Source organism: Muntiacus reevesi, chromosome 2 (assembly GCF_963930625.1).
Source record: "Muntiacus reevesi chromosome 2, mMunRee1.1, whole genome shotgun sequence".
Taxonomy (NCBI): Eukaryota; Metazoa; Chordata; class Mammalia; order Artiodactyla; family Cervidae; genus Muntiacus; species Muntiacus reevesi.
In genome coordinates this window covers 281,926,313-281,950,755 of record NC_089250.1, presented here as the reverse complement: position 1 = coordinate 281,950,755, position 24,443 = coordinate 281,926,313, and the positions used below count along the sequence as shown (strand labels likewise).

Genomic DNA, 24,443 nt, shown 5'->3' with positions numbered 1-24,443 from the left:
GCCTCAGGGCAGGTGAGCCTGGCTGGAGGAAAGACTATGACCCCTACTGCAGCACTGACCCCTGGGAGGGCCATGGAACCCCTCTCAGAGCAGGACACATTACCCAGAGAAGCCCCCCTCAGCTCCAGACCCCAGACCTCTGAGCACTCACATTCAGACACAGGCATGGAGTTTTCCAGGACGGAGGCCAGGCCCAGTGTGCACCCAGGTCTCCACGTCCTCGTGCACACAGAACACAGTCAGCTGTCAATATTCTCATTGCAGAAAGCAAGCAGTCTTGTCTAAACATAATCAGTGCAGACAGGATTGAAAAGTCAAAATATTCATCCTTCAGACATGTCTGTTTATGACCACATGGATTGGAACCCTCCAGTCTCCTCTGTCCATGGGATTCTGCAGGCAAGCATACTGGATTCAGTTGCCATTTTCTTCTCCAGGGGATCTTCCCGATCCAGAGAAGAACCCAGTTCTCCTGCACTGCATGCAGATTCTTTACCATCTAAGCCACCAGGGAAGCCCCTAGACAAGACAGAGAGGTCTAAATCTACCATGCAGACAGAACTTGGCCAGGTTTAAACTAGCGCAAAGTTGCTCTCCTGGAGGCACAGGTCACACACAGGCAGGGTCTCTCATCACTGGACAGGGGGCTCACTCTCAGGTGGGAACTAGGAAGTAAATTTCTTAAAGAAAAAATCATCACTGGGCCCCAAATGTCACCCACATCAGGAAACCGAAAGAATCTTTGTCATTAAACACTTGAACAGGCAAAACAAAACTGTTACCAGTATCTTTGGCCATGTGGTGGTCAGGATCCAGGGAAGATCTAGGGATTTCTTAGAGTTGAGTCCAGTGTCTTGTAAAGACAGACAGACAGTGCCCTGATTCCTTCTCCCATGCTTCCAGCAGGTGGCAGCCACACTGGAAGCCTTCTGGAAAAGAATATTCTTTATCAGAATAAAACTTGTTGAAAGGGAAAGCATACTAGCTAGCATTTGCCAACCTAAAATATTCTTAAAAGCTTGGCCCTCAGATCTTTGTAGTTCCCACTGGCTCCTTTGTGTTCAGATTGTCAGGGTAGAAACAACCCGTTGTTTCAAATTGGTTTCTTCTAATTCTGTTATTCACTATTATATGAATGAAAGGTCACACTTGAAAAAGTACATAAGAAAATTTTTGCAAAAAAAAAAAAAAAATGGAGTCAAGGAGCCCATAAGCTATATGAACTCTGCCTTCTAACAGTTTCAATTTCAAAGACTGAGAGCAGGAGGAGAAGGGGATGACAGAGGATGAGATGGTTGGATAGCATCACCAACATAATGAACATGAGTTTGAGCAAACTCTGGTAGATGGTGAAGGACAGGGAAGCCCAGCATGCTGCAGTCTATGGGGTTGCAAAGAGTTGGACATGACTGAGCAACTGAACCACATCAAGCTTCAATTTTCTGCCTGGAGAAACCTGATAAAATAGGCACCCTGATTCTTTCACTTCTCTGTTTAAACTCTGCTAAGATGAAATTGATATTCATATAACATGTAAGAGTTTCTGAGTTTTGAGATGTCACACCAAGGCAAGAGGTGCTGGTGAGAATAGAACGCTGCTGGTGGGCAAAACGTTCTTCAAATAAAGCTCTGTTTCAACCTGGATTGAAATGCAACACTACATGGGTACATGAAGTATGAGCCAAGAGCATAAACATAGCAGGCAACAGGTAAAATCAAATTTGATATCCCATATGTGAGAGTAAAAGCTACTGGTTTTTGCAGTAGTCATGTACGGACGTGAGAGGAGGACCACAAAGAAGGCAGAGCACTGAAGAACTAATGCTTTTGAACTGTGGTGCTAGAAAGACTCTTGAGAGTCCCTGGGTCTGCGAGGAGATCAAACCAGTCAATGCTAAAGGAAATCAGTCCTGAACATTCATAGGAAGGACTGACGCTGAAACCAAAGCTCCAACCCTTTGGCCTCCTGATGCAAAGAGCCGACCCACTGGAAAAGATCCTGATGCGGGGAAAGGTTGAAGGAAATGGAGAAGGGGATGGCTGAGGAAGAGATGGTTGGATGGCATCACTGACTCAACTGTCATGAATTTGAGCAAGCTTCGGGAGTTGGTGATGGGAAGGGATTCCTGGCGTGCTGCAGTCCATGGGGTCACAAAGAGTCAGACGCAACTTAGCCACTGAACAGCAACTACAACAACATGAGAGTAAATGGTTCTTGTCAGACCTGCAGCTGGTACGCACACATTGGTTTAGAACACTCTCCAACACAGATTGCCTCTAAGGTGATTAAGTCCGTCACAAGTGCATGAACCAAAAGGTAATGCATTCATTCCGGGATGGGACAGAATGTAACTCTGAACAGTCTGTAAAACTTACAGAGTCTGTAATCCACTCAAGATTTCAAATAATAAAACATTCACCTGAAATTTAAAGCCTCTTGGAAAGTTGCATCCTATCTATGAAAACATTCCATAAATTTCTTTTCATAATCATTTTTCACAGTGATAACACTTTAACTCTTCAGTTGCTGATATTATTACCAAGATGAACTTGTCCTCATGGGTGTGGGAGATGAAGTGGGTCCATTGTGAGTGCTCTCTGGTCAAATGACTCTCACAATTTCTAATTATGTTCTATATCCACAATATTTATTTTTATATCCATTGAAGTCTACTTCTCAGATCTTTATGTACAGAAAACAGTAGATACCTGGTGAGTTCAGATTATATTAAACACTCTTTCCATAACTTTTCCAATGTCAATTGAATCAGAACAAGGTGAAGCAGGGAGAAGTGTTGAAATTTTAAATGATCTCTAAGGACACTAAAAAAAAAAATATTAGACAGAAATCCTAACCATTACTGGTCTATACAAAAGAATCACAATGTGTCTTTTTCATGAAATTGCAACAATTGACTAACAAGAGTTGAAACAAGTTGGACTTATGCTTGATTTGAGTTGAAACAGTTTGGATGTGGGCAAATGAGGATATATAGGATGATACATACTTTAGGAGGTAACAAGTATGAATCCAAAAATGTATAAGGTATACTTTGCAAACAAAGATGAAACATTTAACTCGTTTTCACTATCTCACCCTTCCAGACTTTTCCATCAGCTACTGACCCCCTGTGGACTTGTTGGTTTAGTGCCCTCAGATTAAAACGAGTCACATGCATCTTGCTTAGCTGTGTTCTCTTTGTTTGAAATTGTTTATGTTTCTCTGTCATAGTATGCTCTTATAAATGCCACTATCTGTATCACTTATTTTGTCTATAAGGTGGTCTCCTTCATTGTCCATTGTGTAACCATCCTCCGTGTATACAGATATTTACATGTCTATGGATATAGATATCTGTCTCTATATGTATCTATAATAGATATTTATATCTATATATACATAGATATTTATGCCTCTTAGAACCTATGTATTTATACATCTATGTACCTAGAATGTATATTTCTTTTTTATTCCATTTATATTTATTAGTTGGAAGCTAATTACTTTATAATATTGTAGTGTTTTTTGTCATACATTGACATAAATCAGCCATGGATTTACATGTGTTCCCCATCCCGATCCCCCCTCCCACCTCTCTCTCCACCCAATTCCTCTGGGTCTTCCCAGTGCACCAGGCCCGAGCACTTGTCTCATGCATCCAGCCTGGGCTGCTGATCTCTTTCACCCTAGGTAATTTACATGTTTCGATGCTGTTCTCTCGAAACATCCCACCCTCGCCTTCTCCCACAGAGTCCAAAAGTCTGTTCTGTACATCTGTGTCTCTTTTTCTGTTTTGCATATAGGGTTGTTGTTACCATCTTTTTAAATTCCATATATATGTGTTAGTATACTGTATTGGTCTTTATCTTTCGGGCTTACTTCACTCTGTATAATGGGCTCCAGTTTCATCCATCTCATTAGAACTGATTCAAATGAATTCTTTTTAATGGCTGAGTAATATTCCATGGTGTTTATGTACCACAGCTTCCTTATCCATTCGTCTGCTGATGGGCATCTAGGTTGCTTCCATGTCCTGGCTATTATAAACAGTGCTGTGATGAACACTGGGGTGTATGTGTCTCTTTCAGATCTGGTTTCCACGGTGTATATGCCCAGAAGTGGGATTCCTGGGTCATAGGACAGTTCTAATTCCAGTTTCTTAAGAAATCTCCACACTGTTCTCCATAGCGGCTGTACTAGTTTGCATTCCCACCAACAGTGTAAGAGGGTTCCCTGTCCAAGTTGATTTTAAAAAACAGCCACTGAGGTTCCCAAATTTCATGTGCATCACCATCAACTGAAAACCAATTCAAAATTTTCTCATTAATCGGGTTTGGGTGGGGCCCATGGTTTAAAATAAAAGAATTCTTTTTTTTTTTCATTTATTTTTATTAGTTGGAGGCTATAACTTTACAATATTGTAGTGGTTTTTGTCATACATTGACATCAATCAGCCATGGATTTACATGTATTCCCCATCCTGAACGCTCCTCCCACCTCGTTCTCTACCCGATCCCTCTGGGTTTCCCAGTGCACCAGGCCCAAGCACTTGTCTGATGCATCCAACCTGGGCTGGTGATCTGTTTCACCATAGATAATATGCATGTTTCGATGTTGTTCTCTCAAAATATCCCACCCTCGCCTTCTCCCACAGACTCTAAAACTCTGTTCTGTACATCTGTGTCTCTTTTTCTGTTTTGCATAGATAGTTATGTCTATATGTACATATATATTTATATGTTTATGTATATAGATATTGATGTCTCAATGAACCTAGGGATTATATATCTATGTACCTAGAATGTATATTTCTATGCATATAAACATTTGTATATCTATGTACCTAGACATTTATCTCTCTCTCTGGACATTTACATATCTATGTACCTAGATATTTACATTTATGTACACTTATGTATATACAAATAGATGTCTTACCAGTATAACAGGGCCTGTAGAAAAGGGAACGCTCCGACAAAAAGACCTGACTCGGCAACTGAACAAAAACAAAATAGAAAATACATTCGGTTCACCTGCCACGCACAATACATGGTATATCACTTTTACTACAATATGAAATAAATGTTACTTTAAAAAAAAAAAGCTTAGGGGGACTTCCCTGCAGTCTAGTGGTTAAGATTCTGTGCTTCAAATGCAGGGGGCAAGGGTTCGACACTTGGTGGGGGAACTAAAAATCCCACATGCAACATGGCACTGCCAGTAAATTTAAAAAAATTATTACAATAAATAAACAAGAATGTCCTGAAAGAACACGCAAGCTTTTGGGTGTTTCTTCAGGTACATTCCATATTGAATTACAGTCTTGAGTGAAAACTTGGAAGGTTTTCAATTTCAAGGCAATTACAACTGGGCATGAAAAAGTCCTGACCCCTTGTGGCCACTCCCTGCAATAGCAACCTTAAAACAAGCTTATGAGAACATTTCATGCAGAGATGGGCTCAGTAAAGGACATCAATGGTATGGACCTAACAGAAGCAGAAGATATTAAGAAGGGGTGGCAAGAAAGCACAGCAGAACTGAACAAAAAAAGATCTTCATGGACCAGACAGTCATGATGAAGTGATCACTCATCTAGAGCCAGACATCCTGGAATGTGCAGTCAAGGGGGCCTTAGGAGACATCACTACAAATAAAGCTAGCAGAGGTCATGGAATTCCAGTTGAGCTATTTCAGATCCTAAAAGATGATGCTGTGAAAGTGCTGCACTCAATCTGTCAGCAAATTTAGAATACTCAGCAGTGGTCACAGGACAGGAAAAGGTCAGCTTTCATTCCAATCCCAAAGAAAGGCAATGCCAAAGAATGCTCAAACTACTGCACAATTGCACTCATCTCATACACTAGCAAAATAGTGCTCAAAATTCTCCAAGCCAGGCTTGACCAATACATGAACTGTGAACTTACAGATCTACAAGCTGGTTTTAGAAAAGGCAGAGAAACCAGAGATCAAATTGCCACCATCCACTGGATCATCGAAAAAGCAAGAGAGTTCCAGAAAAAAAAAAATCTATTTCTGCTTTATAGGCTATGCCAAAGCCTTTGACTGTGTGGGTCACAATAAACTGTGGAAAATTCACAAAAGATAGGAATACCAGACCACCTGACCTGCCTCTTGAGAAATCTGTATGCAGGTCAAAAAGCAACAGTCAGAACCAGACATGGAACAACAGACTGGTTCCAAATCGGGAGAGGAGCATATCAAGGCTATATATTGTCACCCTGCTTATTTAACTTCTATGCAGAGTACATCATGAGAAATACCACGCTGGATGAAGCACAAGCTAGATTCAAAATTGCCGGGAGAAATATCAGCAAAGCAGATGGCACAACCGTTATGGCAGAAAGTGAAGAAGAACGAAAGAGTCTCCTGATGAAAGCGAAAGAGGAGAATGAAAATGTTGCCTTAAAGCTCAATATTCAGAAAACTAAGATCATGGCATCGGATCAGATCACTTCATGGCAAATAGATGGGGAAACAGTGGCTGACTTTATTTCAGGGGGCTCCAAAATCACTGCAGATGGTGACTGCAGCCATGAAATTAAAAGACACTCACTCCTTGGAAGAAAAGTTATTACCAACCTAGACAGTATATTAAAAAGCAGAGATGTTACGTTGCTAACAAAGGTCAGTCGAGTCAAGGCTATGGTTTTTTCAGTGGTCATGTATGGATGGGAGTTTGGGACTATAAAGAAAACTGAGTGCTGAAGGGTGGATGCTTTTGAATTGTGGTGTTGGAGAAGGGTCGAGAATTCCTTGGACAGCAAGGGGATCCAACCAGTCCATTCGAAACGAGATCAGACCTGAATGATCATTGGAAAGACTGATGTTGAAGCTGAAACTCCAATGCTTTGGCCACCTGATGTGAAGAGCTGATTCATTTCAAAGGACCCTGATGCTGAGAAAGATTGAGGGCAGGAGGAGAAGGGGATGACAGAGGATGAGATGGTTGGATCGCATCACCGACTCAATGGACACGAGTTTGGGTAAACTCCAGGAGTTACTGATAGACAGGGAGGCCTGGTGTGCTACAGTCCATGGGGCTGCAAAGAGTCAGACACGACTGAGTGACTGAATTGAACTGATAAGGGGAAAGAATATGAAGAAGAATAGATATCTATATCTATATCAAGAATAGATAGCTATATGTATACCAGACCAGCTTGAATGTAAGAGATGCTGATGGTGACTGGTTCTGACTCTCAAGACTTCAATCAAATGAAGCTTGGAGTCTCCCACAGCCCAAGATCATTAATAAACATGTCTGTCAAGTTAAAGTGTTAGTCACTCACTCATGTCTGCCTCTCTGCAACCCCATGGACCACCAGGGTCTTCTGTCCATGGGAATCTCCAGGCAAGAATACTGGAGTGGACTGCCCCGCCCTCCTCTTGGGATCATCCTCATTTAGGGGTTGAACCCGGGTCTTCTGCTATGCAGAGATTGTTTACCATCTGAGTCACCTCAGAAGCTGCAACATGCCTGTACTCATAGATTAAAGCTTACCAAACTTTGTGGTTTACAGAAACACTGCTCTGGAAAGTTCCATGTTGTTCTCCATAGTTCTGCAAGTAATACACTTTTCCTTCCCATGAGCTTTGGCTGCGTTGTACCTTCTGGCTCTACACCCACCAAGAGGGAAACTCGCTTTTCTGGTAACATTTCTCCATCCAGACTCCCAACCACCACTTGATGCTAATTCTACAATCAGTCGCTTTGCTTCCAATACATGGAAATCACATTATTTTTATGAGAGCAAAGCTACCTAAGGGCCAGAACCAGTGTCCCTATTTTATCTTGTGAGGCCAGTAGGTGTCAGGCAAACTCAGCTCTATGGACCCACAGTCCTCCAGATCGATGCCTCGGCTTACAGAAAACACTTGCAAGGCTTTGAGGTTTTCTTATACCTCATTTCTGAAGGCTTTTCATACCCACATTAAATAAACAGATGGCTCATCAGTGCCACTTCTGCTTTCAGGTTAAAAATCCTCCAAGTTTTTCTAACATCCTTATTCCATGCGTTGTGCTTAAATCTTTGACCATACCGTGTTTATCTTGTGTCTCATCAGAATGTAGTTAATTACACCGTTTCCCTTGATTAATGCAGTACGCACCCCATAAGAGCTCTCGCCAAAACTGGATTTGATAAGACAGGGCACAGTGGGCCTAGGATAAACTCCGGGAGCGCGGTTACAGTCTGGTGGACCCGAGATTCCAGTTGAGGGCACTGGAAAGAAACATTCAGCCTGAGGACAACCCGCCGACCTGAGGATCCAGGCCTCAGAGGCCATGCCCGAAAACAAAGAGACCAGCCAAGCTGCGCCTGCGCACTGGAGGCGTGACAGACACGCCCACAGAGCAGCCAATCCCCGAGCGGTGGGGCGGGGCCTCCATCGCGCTCCGCACCCTCCGGGCGCCTATTGGCCAGACCGCCTCAGTCACAACGCGGATTGGTCGCTTGTGCCTGACAGGGTACAGGCAGGCTGCTGGCCCTTCACTTCACCTCAGCGCCGAAGGACTGGACTTCGCTGAACCTCTAGCGCTCCTGGGGACAGGGTGGGCAGTGCGGCAGAACAGCGGGGAGGCTGAAGGGAATGCGTCCTGCGCAGCCATCATAAACCCTTAGCTTGATGGCTTCAAATTCCAGGGTGGGAGGCCCGAAATCCTGTCAGCTTTGAGTAACCTGAGTCCTAAACTGAAGGGGGCTTGCGTCTCGTCAGCTTCAGGGATTACAAGTCCCTTCACCCACAGAAACCCCAAATCCCCTAGTGCTGCGACCCTCAAATACCTAGATTAACCCCAGATCCCCTCAGCCTGAGGCACCCTAAAATTACCACCCGCAGAGAGACCAAATTTCCTAAACCTCGGAGACCCTGAATACCTCCGCCTGGGAGCTCTTAAACCTCTTCCTCCTCAAGACCCTAACTGTACTGCCTATTGGAGCCCTAAAATCCCTTAGTAAGAAACCCCCGATTTCCTCAGCCTCACAGACCCCAAGTTTTCTCACCGTGCGCATTCTACATCAGACAAAAGATCCCCAGTCCCCTCTGACTGAGGACCCCAGCTACTTCAGCCCGTGGGACCCAGATCTCCTCAAGCCGAGCGACTTCTCCCTTAGACGTAGAACCTACGTTATGCCCAAATTTTTCTGAGTCCCCAGGAGGAGATCCTCAAAACCCTTCTTGGAGAAACATTCCCTCTGCTGCACTGGAACAGAGCCCTGATTTCAGCCTGACCCCAGTACAGCAGTTAGGGGTCCGGGTCTCCTCGAGAATCCCTCCGTCACCCACAGTCACATCCCTCCCACTGCCTTCCCTTAGAGGGGCTGAATTGTAGGGAACCAAAGAAACCAAATCTAGTTCATATTAGGCTGATCTGTCATACCTAGTCAGGATCCGTCCATCCCACGAATACCCTCACCCTGACTTTCCCCTCGCCTTCCTGCCCTGGACACTCCACCCAAGGCAGGCAGCTCAGGCTCTGGACAGTGGTCTGGGCTATCTCAGCACCTTCTTCTTCCACAGGCACCTTGGTCTTGAGCACTCCAATGGCCATGAGGCCGAACAGGTCTCCAGAGGAGAGCACTGAGGGAGATGCCGGGAGAACAGAGCGGAAGCCCACGGTGAGAGGTGGAGGCGGCAAAGCTGGGCTCAAAGCCAGCTCTATAGGAAAGACATGGCGTTGGTCCCTGAAGCACCACAGACTGCTTGCCTTGGCAGCTGAGTGAACGTCCCTGTGACTGTACACAGGATGGGAATACCTGGTCCTGTCTGAGATGGTGGGGTGGAGTGGGACAAAACAGGACACTAGCTTCTCAACTGCTCTGTGTCCAGGGAGAGCTAGGAAAATGCTCAGTTTGTTCAGTTAAGGAGGACACAGTCGGGAAGGAAAGTCTTCACCCCTCTCTCACACAGACCATCCAGGAGCTTCAGGCTACTCCCTGCACAAAAGGTGGAAGAGAAGTCTCAGCTCTAAGGTCTGACTTAGATTAGTAAATCACTGATGAAATCTATTATTTTCCTTAGGCCAAAGATGCTTTCAAAGACATCTCCGTATACTTCTCCAAGGAAGAATGGGAAGAGATGGGAGAATGGGAAAAAATCCGGTATAGGAATGTGAAAAGAAACTACGAAGCGCTGATTGCTATAGGTAACAGGAAGTGCTGGGCGCCTGTGAGCCTGGGAAACATGAAACAGGTCTTCACCCTCAGTGTTCACTTGGCCCGCTCTTAGGTGGCTTCACCTGCGCACAGCTCCCTTTTGTGTGGAGACTAACCTGGAGGAAATGTTTACAGTTCTGTACCAGAGGGAGGGTGACCTGCAGTGCAGAGCTCACCTCTTGCCTTGTTCTAGATTCTCCCAGCACATCCCACAGATTCCCTGACTCTGTGACACTTTCCATTGCTTCTATGCTTTGTTTCCCCTTCTTAGAACAAATGTTTTGCTTCTTTCCAGGTTTCAGAGCCACTCGACCAGATTTCATGCATCCCCGCAGGCAGGCCATCAAGCCCCAGGGAGATGACACTGAGGATTCTGATGAAGAATGGACACCAAGGCAGCAAGGTGAGAGGCCAGGAGGGTGTGGACGTGTCTTCCTGAAACCAGTCTGGGCTTAGGTCTCAACTACATCTCAGCCATTAGCAAGGAAAACATAATTTTCAGCATTCCCAAGTGGCTGTGGCTGAATATTGACATTAGCCTGAATGAAGATGAATGTATAGGCTTTCTAGTGTAATTCTCAAAAGTTTTATGGTTAATATTTATCATTATTTTTAAAAAGAATTATTTTTGCTAAACATTCTTAGTGAAAGGCAGCTAAAGATCCTTTAGAAATAAATTCACCAAACAGATTGGTTATTGGTTATTGGATTAAATCTCTTCAAAGAGGAAATGATTAACATATTATTTCAAGATACATTATGTATATATGTATATAAAATAAAACTCATGATCATCTTACCCTAAGGTTAAACTAATTCTTTATTTTGATTCTGGGAAAGGGTTTGAGAGAACTATTTATTCTCCATGATCTTTCCCACATTTCACTGACCAGAGATGGCATCAGGTAAATAAAATGAAGTACACTTATTATAAAATAGAGGTAAGCAGCTCACTTCCTCTTCTGCTGCTCAGTTTAGAAGAGTTAATCTGCCTAGACTGCAGAAAACAATTTAGATAGTTCTATGATTCTCCATCTATGGATTTCTGTTCTCCCAGATTTTAAAAAAATTACTTATTTAGTTTTGGCTGCACTGGGTCTTTGTTTCTGTGGACAGGCTTTCTCTGGCTGCGGTGACTGTCTTCTCGTTGCAGAGCACGTGTAGGCTCTGTAGTTTCTGACACACAGGCTCAGCTGCCCCGCAGAAAGTGGCATCTCCCTGGACCAGCCATCGAACCTGTGTCCTCTGCATTGGCAGGCAGATTCTCATCCACTGTGCACCAGGGACGTCCCTCTGTTCCCTGAGGTTATTAAAACTAGGGAAAGGGACATGAAAACCAAACATTTGGTTGTCTGCAAAGGTTTTGACATAAGGAGAGATTCTTAGGGAATACGTACGCCTCGGTTCACCATATGCCTGCTCGTCTTTATTTACCTTTTTAACAGTTTCTGAGTGTATGACACACCGCTGCTAACTATGTACACGTTAGTGTTAGTGGCCGCAGTGCTAATCGCTCAGTCATGGCTGACTCTGTGTCCCCATAGATTGGAGCCCACCAGGCTCCTCTGTCCATGGGATTCTCTAGGCAAGAATATTGGGGTGGGTTGCCATGTCCTGATCCAGGTGATCTTCCCAACGCAGGGATTGAGCCTGCATCTGTTGCATCTCCTGCATTGCAGGTGGACTTTTTACCCCTGAGCCACCGGGATTATATATACACATTGCTGTACAACAAATCTGTAGAAGTGTTACATCTTGTGTGACTGAAGCCCTAATCCACCGAGGAACAATTCTCCAATCCTTCCTCCTCATAGCCCTTGGCAACCACGATTATATTTTCTGTTTCCATGGATTTAATTTAGATACCTCAGAGAAGTGGAATCAGGCCATATTTGTCTTTTTTGATTGGTTCATTTCACTTAGTATAATATCATCAAGGCCCATCCATGATGTAGCATATGACAGAAATCTTTTTTAAGGCTTCAAAACATTCCGTTGTGTGCATGTGGATATAAGAGCTATAACATATATCTTATATATAATCTTTATCTTTTATCCACCAATGAACATATAGATTGCTCACACATCTTGCCCATTGGGAATAATGCGGCAATGACTATACATGTGCCCACTATTTACTCATTATCTTGCTTTCAATTTTTTACGGAAACCCACTCTTGAGTTGGATTGCTAGATCATACAGCACTTCTAATTTTCTGTGGAAACTCCATAGTCTTTTCTAGAAAGCTTGCAACATTTTATATTGCCAACAATAGTGTATAAGGGTGCCAATTTCTCCATATCCTTTCCAAACTTGTTATTGTCTTCTTATACATATTGCCCATCACAGAAGGTTTCAATTTGTATTTCCGTACCGATTAGTAATATTGAGAATCTTTCCATATATTTGTTGGCCATTGTGTTTTTTCTCTGGAGAATTGTCTATTCAATTCCTTCTCTCACTGTTAGTCAGCGCAGACTGCCATAACAAAACAGACTGCATTCCTTAAACCACAGAAATTTGTTTTCTTACAATGCTGGAACATGGAAATTTGATATCAAGGTGCCATCATGGTCAATCAGGTTTTCTTCCTGGCTTATAGGTAGCCTTCAAACTGGTGTATGTTTAATAACCCCTTATCAGATGCAGATTTTACAAATATTTTCTACCATCATGTCGGTGGCCTTTTCAACTCTGTTCAGTGTCCTTTGCTGCACAGAGGTTTTAAGATTAATCTCATTTGTCTATTTTTACTTTGCTACTAATACTTGTGAACTTGGCACCATATCTAAGAAATCATTGCTGATTCAATGTCCTGAAGCTTCACCCTTGTTTTCTTCTAAGAGTCTTATCAAGTCTTGCATAAATGTCTTTAATCCATTCTGAGTTGATTTTTCTTCAAGATGTAAGATGTTCATTATTTTGAATATGGTTATTTTGTTTCCCCAGCACCATTCATTACAGGGATTAAGCTTTCCCCATTATCTTGACACGCAAGATGAAGATCATTAGACCATGTATCCAAGAGTTGATTTCTGGCTATCTATTCTGTTCCATTGATTGACATATCTGTCTTTATGCCAGCCAGCTTCCTCAGTGGCTCAGCAGGTGAAGAATCTGCCTTCAGTGCAGGAGACACAGGAGATGTGGGTTCAATCCATGGGTTAAGAAGATCCCCTGGAGAAGGAAATGGCAACCCTGTCCAGTATTCTTGCCTGAGAAATCCCCTGGACAGAGGAGCCTGGAGGGCTACAGTCCAAAAGGTCACAGAAAGTCAAGAAGACTGAGCAGCTAAGCACACATGTTTTGCCAAATCCACACTCTTTTGTCTCCTGTACCTTTGTAGTATGTTCTGAAATCAGAGGCCTCCAGCTTTGCTGTTCTTTCTAAGATTGCTTTGCCAGTTTGGGGTGCTCTGAGATTCCGTGTTAACTGTTGGATGGATTTTCTATAGCTGAAAAAACTTCCATTGGGATTTTAATAGAAATTGCGTTGAATCTTTAAATTGCTTTGGGTAGTATGAACAGCTTAATAATATTAAGACTCTAAATCCATAAACATGAGACACCTATCGATTATTTATGTCAGATTCCTTTCAGCAATATTTTGTAGTTTTCAACATATAAGTCTTTCATCTCCTTAAGTTTATTCCTAATTGCTTCATTCTTCTCAATGCTATTATAAATAAGATTTTTTGTCCAGTGGCTAGGACTCCACACTCCCAATGCAGAGAACTTGCGTTCAGTCCCTAGTCAGGGAACTAGATCCCACCTGCCGCAACAAAAGTCCTGGAAAAAACAAAGAAATAAAAATAAATATATATTTTTTTTAATTTAGCTCTTGAATATAGCTTTAAAAAAATAAAAAATAAATAGTATTGTTTTCTTATTTTCCTTTGTGGAATGGTCATTCTTCATGCATGGAAAGATATTTGAGTGTTGATTTTGTACCGTGCAACTTTCTGTGCAGGTTTTTTGTGTATGTGGATTTAAAGATTTTTCTGCACATAAAACCATGCCCCTGTGAGCAGACATAATTTTACTTCTTTCTTTCCAAATGGAAGCCTTTTGTTTCCATTTCTAACCTACAGCACTGGCTAGGAGTTCTAATATTATGGTGAACAGAAATTTGATAACGGGCATCCTTGGCTTTTCTTCTTGATCTTTATCACTGATGACTATGATGTTAGAGGTAGACGTTCAATATATGACCTTTATTATATTGCAGTCACTTCCTCCTATTCCTACATTGTTGAGAACTTTTGTCATGAGAGACTATTAAATTTATTAGATATTTTATGAAAAGCAGATGAGGCACGGATGAAGTTTCATATATTTTTTTAATTTTAAGAAAACTATGTAATACTCCCAGTGGAACCATGGGAGTTGATGATACAGAAATCATTTTCCATTCCTCCTTTGGTAATCATTGTCTTTGTCACTCTCTGGCTTAGAATTATGTGTCCTTAATTAGAATACCCAGAGTTTGGAAACATTTACCAACCAAAACACTGATTCTCATTGTTTTTTAGGTAAACCTTCTTCGATGCCCTTCAGAGTGGAGCACAGTAAACACCAGAAAGTGAGTATTTCCCAAATCCTGTTGCCAAAATAACCTCCTCATGGATCGAGTCACAGGTGAGAATAGCAGAAAACACAGAGATCCTGGAGACCGCTGCCTTCCTGTCCTGAATCTTTAGCACAATGTCTGATATCATCACCATCTATGCAGTTAGTAAGAACAACAACAGTAGTAGGTTGTTCTGTTGTTACATTATTTTCATAATATATTAGACTTCAAGTATTTTATGTGAATAAACTTGCTTAAACCTTAAATCAATCCTACAGTACCTATAAGTAGGTATAGAGCTATCACCATTATAGATACCAAAAAAAAAAAAAAAAAGGTAAGAAACATTTCATTATAGACCTGAGACCACAGTATCACTGGAAGTGCATTCTAAACCAATGCACGTTCTCTAAACACCTTACAAACTGATTAAAACTTAAATAGTTCTATGAAGATTATTCATACATCTTTATATCATTCATCTGAGAGATGTTTTCAACCTCAGTTTTTTGTGCTTTGCTAGGGAGGGATATGCTAAGACATCTGACTAAGGGAAGCTTAAGGACATGCTGGGCAGTTTGTAGAGTGGACAGTCCAAGATGAAGAAGCTTAAAGATATGCTGGGCAGTTTGTAGAGTGGACAGTCCAAGATGAAGAAGAAGACAGGATCCCTACCTCAGAGCCTCCCACTCTAATATGAGGAAGCAACTTGCAACCCTGATAAGCCTCAGGTTTATGACTGAAAAGCAACAAATAAGAAAATAACAGAAGGACTTCACATAGATTACCTGCTTTTGAGTAGAAACTCATCATCTGGGTATCATTTCAAATGCTCATTCTTGTAGGAGGGAGTAACAACTCCTTCCACTGAGCTCTAATTAGCAACTCTCCAGTTTGTAATCATTTGTTTAGCCTGCCCCTGTGTTGTGAGGTTTGAGTTTCTAGCCCACACCCATTAGTTCTCAGAAGTCCAGGCCCACCTCAAAGCCCCTAAGTGCCCCCTGAATGGTTCGTGAGTGAGTGACTCCACATTTAAGCATTCATCTAGGAGTAGAAAGGTCAAAGGATGCTGAAGATAGTATCTGTGAGCTGCACTTGAAATATAGTGGCAGTTTAGGGAATAAATTGATACGTAAGGGATGTACGTTCACGTTCTTACTGTATTAAATACTTCACACAACAATTTGTTGAAGGTTATTAAATTTCATGTCCACTATAATATTAAGAATTAGCCTGTATACCAATTCATGGATCAGGAAACTGAGTAGAACCAGCTAGTCATACAGCCTTGTTCGAGGAGAATTGACGAGACCGGCTACTTTAATTCCAAACATTGTCGCTAGGACATGGCAACCTGCAATGTTCATCTCATTTTCTTTCTTGTCTAAATATGTGTCTGCCGATCGTCTTTTCTCTTCTAAATCTCACTGCTTTGTCACCTTGTTTTCCACATGTGTTTTGTCCCCTCTGTAATTTTCCATTCGTCCTCGTCCATCAAAGGGCCACTATTAAGAGAAACCCTCAGGATCTCTCTACCAGCCCTTACCCTCTTCTTTCCCTGGCCTCCAGCTTTTCTCCCTGCCTTGCTCTCACTTTTATGCAGAAAGTTGAAGGGGAAGAACCTTAAGATATGAATTCTAGTTTTGATTCACTATCCACCTAGTTCCTTATTTTACACTCCAGTGTTCAGACCCCCTCCCCCATATCAGGTATTTCCAAGAATTGTCAAAGTATTAACTAAAGTCATGCATGTGAAAACACTTCATAAAGTCCTAAAGAACTAAAGAAATGCATGTTGTCTTTTACTCACATTGAAGAGAATGTCCAGGGCACCATTAAGTAATGAATCTAGTTTGAAGGAATTGCCGGGAGCAGCAGAATCGCTGAAGACAAGTGGCTCCAAGCAGGCTCAGAATCCAGTGCCCCATCACAGAAAAGCAAGGACCCCTGGACGGCACCCCAGACAAAAAGTCGGTAAGAGAAATTTGGGGAGTTCCTCTAATTAGTTCCTCTAATTCCTGTAGAAAAACTAATAAGCATGGCCTAGGTGTGTGGCAGGGACTTTGGGTAGGCGGGGTTTAAGCTGGACTGATCTGAGACATGAAGTTAGCACTGGGGCCTTGGGAAAATCTTATACAATTTCTGAGATCCTGAATGCTATCTGTAAAGTGAGGATAAGGATACATGACTCATACAGTGCCTGAAAACCTTACATTAAATGCAAAAGTCTGACACCTACAAGTAGTTCAATAAATGCAACTGTGATAAGAGGAACCATGCTTTGTTAGTGTTCATGCCCAGAACTCTGCTCAGTGCCTTACTTGTCATGTGCGCTTAACACATATTTTCTGAGTAGATGTTTCGATGAACTATTACCTAAGTAGGAAGGTTGGGAAGTTAAACCTACTAATGGGAAGTGCAGGAAGCTATCACTGAACTGGGCATCTGTGGTCAGTGGCGCCTCAGTCTCTTGAAACTGTATTTAAAGGGAGAAGAAAGAAAACATAGAGAAGGGACTCCCTGGTGGTTAAGAGTTTAAGACTCCACGCTTCCACTGCAGGAGGTGTGAGTTCCATTCCTGGTCAGGGAACTAAGATCCCACAAGCCATGCAGTGTGGCCGAGAAATAAATACTGGAACATGAAAACATAAAATTACGAAAGTAAAAGTTTGAAAAATACATATAAGAAAATTTTAACAAAGTGTAGAGATGGACAGGTAGGAGATCTCACACTTTCTGATAAAATGGGACTAACTCCCCAGACCCCACCAGCCTTGCTTAGCTTCTGTTCTCCATCTTAGAACTCAGAAGAAAGGAGACTGGAGTGAAGAGGTACAGTCTACGGGAAAGAAAGGGCCACGTGTACCAAGAGGTCAGCGAGCCCCAGGATGACGACTACCTCTGTGAGTGACCCCGCTGGCCCACTCACGGAGAAGGGGCAATGAGGCCTTGGTCCACTAACCTCACCTCACCATTTGGTCCCCTGGCCATCCCCTTCCTCTATGACTTGGGGTGCAGGATCGAGGCCAAATGCCATGAATGCCCTAGTTCTTTATGAAGGTCTTTACGACCAGAAACATCACTGTACCTCCTCTCATCCCTGTTCTCACCTCCAGATTGTGAGGAGTGTCAGAACTTCTTCATCGACAGCTGTGCTGCCCATGGGCCCCCAACATTTGTAAAGGACTGTGCAGTGGAAAAGGGGCTTGCCAACCGCTCAGTCCTCACGCTGCCCCCTGGGTTAAGCATCAGACTGTCGGGCATCCCTGACGCTGGGCTTGGAGTGTGGAACGAGGCGTCCGATCTGCCGCTGGGCCTGCACTTTGGCCCCTATGAGGGCCAGATCACAGACGATGAAGAGGCCGCCAACAGTGGATACGCCTGGCTGGTGAGAAGCACCCGTTTCCCTGTCCTCTGGCCTCTAATCACTTGTACGTGGTGGTGGGTATTTCATGTCTACATATGAGGATGCAGATGGTGATAACATGGTCGGCAATGACACAGTCAGCCCTGTGTACTGTGTCCCGTGGGCGTGAACACAGGACTTCCATCTAAATGTCAGAGGAGAGGTGGGAACACAGTGTACAGACACTCTGGACCTCTATCTAAATGTCAGAGGAGAGGTGGGAACACAGTGTACAGACACTCAGGTTCTCTATCTAAAGGTCAGAGGAGAGGTGGGAACACAGTGTACAGACACTTAGACCTCTCTCTAAGGTCAGAGGAGAGGTGGGAGCACAGTGTAGAGATACACAGAAGTGACTCCTCCCTTGTGGAGCCCTTGCCTTCAATGAACCAAGAGACTCAGACATGGAATGATGAGTAAGGAGCTTACCGTGTGGTCCGACAGGCAGTTGAATCCATGCAGGCTGAAAAGCACCAATGACTACACAGGGAAATAGCTCTTCTATTGCTCCCTACACACACACAAAAAAAGAGGAAAGCTTGTAACTCTTTCTCTGACACCCAGATCACCAAAGGGAGGAACTGCTATGAGTATGTGGATGGAAAGGACACGTCTTGGGCCAACTGGATGAGGTGAGTGCAGTGAGTCTGCAGTGTGTAGACACTGAGACTCCCTCCATCCCACGCCCCTGTCCTTCTCAACCCGGCTACCTCAAAAGCTTTCTCATCTTCCTTCCTCTTTTCCCTCAATACCATACTCTTTCATTTCAAAACACACTGGAAAGAAGGAAATAATAATTTGGCATGTGCCGTCAAGATACAAGTCTATATGCTGAACAAAACTGGTGGACTTGAAAACAACTTGAAGAGTTTAGATTCACCAGGGACACTTTAACTCACTTAATGGACACTTATCATGCCCTTTATGTTTCAGTTTAGACAGTGAACTTCGGTACTGAAGCAGATCACACAACCCATGTCCTTTTGGAGAACATACTGCAAACAGACATTGCCCAATTGATTTTAGGAGCAGTAACCTTACTTTTTCTATCTTTGAGTAACTGCACACGCCAGGATGACCTAACACAGAAGACCTTGACTCTCTGTGGGCAACATCCTCCTCAGGCTTGGTTCCAGTGAGAAGTGGGCCCTGAGGCCTCAGAAGGAATGGGGGGCAGCATGGCCCTGAGCAGGGCCATTCTCTGAGGGCCTCTCCTTTCATCAGGGCAGGCAGACAGTGAACAGACTATTACTGTTCCGTGTCTCAAGCTATATCAGAGCTCTCTCCAAGTTTCCGTGCGAGAGGGTGGGCAAGCGAATAGGACCCTGGATACACGTGGGGAGATGGGAGAAAGCCTCGGGAGAAGAGGCAGGCTGGTGTGAGTGCTGAGGGCTGCGTGTTAGCCAAGAAGCACCAAGCCCTGTGGATGAAAGAGAACTTAATTCAGAGTTTAGAGGAGCTGGAGGTCACCAGCCTCACGGACAGTCCAGGTGGAGATGAGTCTGGACCTGGGCTCCGGAAAATGGTTACTTAGGTAAGGAGAAAAAAGCATGGGTATTCACATGGCCTGGTCGAAGGAGTGAACAGAAGGTCCACATGAGGGGCGGCCTCAGAGGCGGAAGGCAAGGAGCTGGGCATGGGCGGACAGTGGAGGGCACTCATCACCTGAGGTTTCTTTCCCTTTCCCGGCCTCGACCCCAGGTATGTGAACTGTGCCCGGGACGACGAGGAGCAGAACCTGGTGGCTTTCCAGTATCATGGGCAGATCTTCTACCGAACCTGCCGGGTGGTCAGGCCGGGCTGTGAGCTGCTGGTCTGGTACGGGGACGAGTATGGTCAGGACCTTGGCATCAAGCGGAACAGCAGGGGGAAGAGTGAGCTCGCGACCGGGAGAGGTGAGTGTCTCCCCTCTTCCAGCACCCCACCCCATCCTGGGAGCCTCCGTGGTCCGATTTCGAAGCAGAGGACAGTCCAGTCCAAAGTCAGTTGACTTGCAATTAAAATGCCTCAGAATTTCATTCTTTTTATATGACTATTAGGAGAAACTTTATATTGAAAATGTTAGTTCTAATTTTAAATATTTCATGCAAAAAAATGTGCAACATCACCTTCTGCTAAAAGGCTGAGAAGCAAAAAGCAACATTTCGAGCACCTACCAGCTCTCTGCCCTTTATTTGTTTCTTCTTCATTTCCTCCCATTTCTAAGCGACACGTGTACAGTGATGCGGATTCAGTTACTGTTCCAGTCTGTTGTCATGTGAGTTCACGCTCTGTGCCAGACGGGGCTCCACGCACCGAAATAAACAGAACCACTGCCCTGGGGCAGCAGGGGCTTCATACCAGACAGGGGCTGGTGCTGAGGAAAACCAGCGCAGGGAACGTGCCTGGTCAGCGTGAGCAGAGGGTGGGGTGCGGTGCAGGACGGTGCGACAGGGTCTCTGCAGAGATAAGACCTGCGGGGAAGGATTCCAGGCAGGGGAGCAGCCCGTGCCGCAGCCCCAGGACCGGGAAGCGAGGCCATGCCAGGGGTCGCGGGAGGAAGCACAGAGGGAGAGGAAGGAGGCTGGACGGGACACGGAAGCCTCAGGGCCTGTGTCCACGTGCAGGCCCCAGGGGTCCTCCTGGGTGACACAGAACAACCGCCAGGCTTTCAGCTGCAAGCAGCATGTTCTCTGTGCTAAGACGATGCTTTGGTTCACTTCTGGGAAGAGACAGCAGCGGGGAGTCCCCTCAGAGATCAGTTCATTGCCAGACATGAGGGGAGAGTGGGCTGGCTGAGATGCTTGGGAGTGAGGGTGTGAAGGGTCTGACTGGACATGTATTTTTAAACAGGGATTCCTAGTGCATGTTAAGTGGATTAAGCCTGAATGAAATAAAAAAGGTATGAGTACTGGTGAGACTATAGAAAGGATATGCCTTTATTTTATGATTTATGGGAAACTGAGAGAGGAGCAATTTGTGAACCAGTTTGGGCAGCAGGAGCCAGACCTGTAGTCAGTGGGACCTGGGCTGCTCGGTCTCATCCAGTCTCAAACCCACTTCCTCCAGAGATCGACACAAAGGCTGCTCTTTGAACAAGGAGCCACAAAGTCAGATTTAGCCACACCTGCTCTAACCACCCCCTGTGCTGCCTCCCATATGCAGAGAGCTCCAGGCCAGGCGCCCCTAACTTAATAGACCCTTTCCCCTCACAGTAAGACTCTCAGGAGATTCCACCTAAATCATCAACTCTTATCCCTCAGTAGGGTAAATACCTGGGGCCACTGTGATGTGACATTTCAGACACTTACACGCAGGGAAAGTCCCTGCAGATCCATCTCTATCAGGAGAGACGCTGCCTCTGATGCAGCTGGAAGGTCCCTATCTGGGTGATATGTAGAAAAGGCCCTTGACACCCGCTTCCTGGATTTCTGTAGATGTAGAGAATAACAGTGGAATGGAAGAGTGGACTGTAAAGGCACTTGATGGGAGACAGATTGTGCACTGTCAACACTTAGATGATGAGTGGGGAGGGCCTGACCACAGCAAACCAGCTACCTGACAAAAGCTTCCTCTTTCAGCAGAACCGATGTCCAAGATCCACCCATGTGCTTCCTGCTCTCTGGCCTTCTCCAGCCAGAAATTCCTCAGCCAACACATCCAACGTAGTCACTCCTCTCAGACCCTCCTGAGACTATCTGAAAGAGACCGCCTCCAACCAGAGGATCCCTGCCCAGGTAGTCAAAATCAGAGATATTCCAATCCACACAGCCCGAGCGACAAACCTGAGGGCTACGAGGCCAAGGACAGGCCCCAACAATTGCTGAAAAGCGTAAGGCTGAAGAGGATTTCAAGGGCCTCTTCCTACTCACCCGGAGGACAAATGGGGGGTTCTGGGGTGCATGAGAGAATGACAGACGAGCCCAGCACAAGCCAGAAACTGAATCCAGAGGACACAGGCACATTGCTCACGGGGGCACGGGTCTCAGGGATTATGAGGGTCACATGCGGAGAGTGTGGGCAAGGCTCCAAGGACAGGTCAAGTCTCAGCACACACGAGAGGACACACACAGTGGAGAAGCCCTATGTTTGTGGGGAGTGTGGGCGAAGCTTCCATCGGAAGTCCCATCTCATCACACACCAGAGGACACACACAGGGGAGAAGCCCTATGTTTGCGGGGACTGTGGGCGAAGCTTCAGTCAGAAGTCAGTCCTCATCACACACCAGAGGATACACACAGGGGAGAAGCCCTATGTTTGCAGGGACTGTGGGCGAAGCTTCAGTGATAAGTCAAATCTCATCTCACACAAGAGGACACACACAGGGGAGAAGCCCTATGTTTGCGGGGAGTGTGGGCAAAGCTTCTGTCAGAAGTCCGTCCTCATCACACACCAGAGGATACACACAGGGGAGAAGCCCTTTGTTTGCAGGGAGTGTGGGCGAAGCTTCAGTCATAAGTCAGCCCTCATCAGACACCAGAGGATACACACAGGGGAGAAGCCCCATGCTTGTGGGGAGTGTGGGCGAAGCTTCAGTCATAAGTCAGCCCTCATCAGACACCAGAGGATACACACAGGGGAAAAGCCCTATGCTTGTGGGGAGTGTGGGCGAAGCTTCAGTGATAAGTCAGTCCTCATCAGACACCAGAGGATACACACAGGGGAGAAGCCCTATGTTTGCAGGGAGTGTGGGCGAAGCTTCTGTCAGAAATCAACCCTCATCAGACACCAGAGGACACACACAGGGGAGAAGCCCTATGTTTGCAGGGAGCGTGGGCGAAGCTTCAGTCAGAAGACCCATCTCGTCTCACACAAGAGAACAGACACAGGGGAGAAGCCCTATGTTTGCAGGGAGTGTGGGCAAAGCGTCAGTCACAAGTCCGTCCTCATCAGACACCAGAGGACACACACGGGGGAGAAGCCCTGTTTGCAGGGAGTGTGAGTGAGTCATGAGCAGCAAACCACACCTTAGCCACAGGAGGATTTCTGCAGCCACCCCATGCCTCAGCTCTAAGGGGGCCTCAGAGGAGGCCTGTGACCCCTTACTGTCCCCACGAGTATGAGGAGAGAATTCCCACGTGGTCCAGGGGTCAAAACTCCAATGCAGAGACCCACGTTCAATATTTGCTTGGGGAACTAGCTCCCACATGCTGCAACTAAGACACAGCCTAGCCAAATAAATAAATATATAATAAATATTTTAAAGAAAGCGTGTGATAAGCACAGAATTATTTGTTAAATAGACTTTCCACTTTCATGACAGGAGAGGAGGGATATAAACCGCAGAGGGTTCCTTAGGTGTTCTGGAGATGTTCATGCCAATTGCCTTCGTGGTTTTTTAGGTCTCCTCTTCTAATAAATTTTGTCTCCAAACAAATCTGAATCCCAGACTATGTACTCATTCCCCCCTTAACATTGACAGCAGTGGGGTCCAGTTAGCTGAACCCCTGGGAAGGCATAATTCTGGAGCCAACACAGTTAGGTCACTGGACAGTCAATCCTGGGTCCAGGGGGAGGAATGCAGAGTGGAATCAGAATCACCAGGGAAGGGAATTCCCGGCCTCCTGGGAAGTGTGGCCTCTCCTCCCTATAGACCCCGGCTCTCCTTTGGCCTCTTCTGGTGACCCTCTGCTTCCCACTGACTTCTGTAGCCGCAAAGGTGAAGGCCACATGCGCATGTGTGTGTGTGTGTGCTCGCGAGCCTGACTCAGCATGGGCCGTCTGGTCTCTGCCGCTCCCTCGGGGTCATCAGAGCATCTGGACTCCAGATGCGACCACAGGGGTCCAGGTCTCAGCCCTGCCCCCAGCAGCTGCATGAGCTGGGGCAAGATGCTCAACCTCTCTGTGTCTCTATTCTCATCTGTGATACAGGGTGGGAGCACCAGCATTTTGGTCTGATGTCTCAGCACAGGCGGAATCTGGCAGAAGCTGGCTGAGAACGCAAGCCCCATCTTTGCTGTCCTTTGTGTTTTTCTCCCTAATATTTTTTATTTTTTAATAGAAGGATAATTGCTTTACAGAATTTGTTTCTTGCATGTCCTCCAGCCCCCACACCGTCCAGGTCTTCAGAGCTAGACGAAGAAGGGGCTGTTCAGGCACTAGGATGCCCTGATGAGGGGGTGTGAGGTCAGGGGCGCTAAGGGAAGGTGACCTCCCTTCGCACCCCTGCCGTTCCTGCTGACCTGGGCAGCCCCAAGGCCCCTCCACAGACAGGCAGTGCCCACAGTCGTCCCCCTGCCGAGCACAGAGCCTGGAGCCGCGTTTGCAGGAAATCCCCGTCCGGCCCCCATCCCACCCCCACACGGAGGGTCC

General features: G+C 45.3%; 1 pseudogene; it reads left to right on the top strand.

Moving 5' to 3' along the window:
- Positions 1-9,570: 9,570 nt before the first annotated feature.
- On the top strand, positions 9,571-23,077 carry LOC136157739 (histone-lysine N-methyltransferase PRDM9-like; annotated as a pseudogene).
- Positions 23,078-24,443: the final 1,366 nt, after the last annotated feature.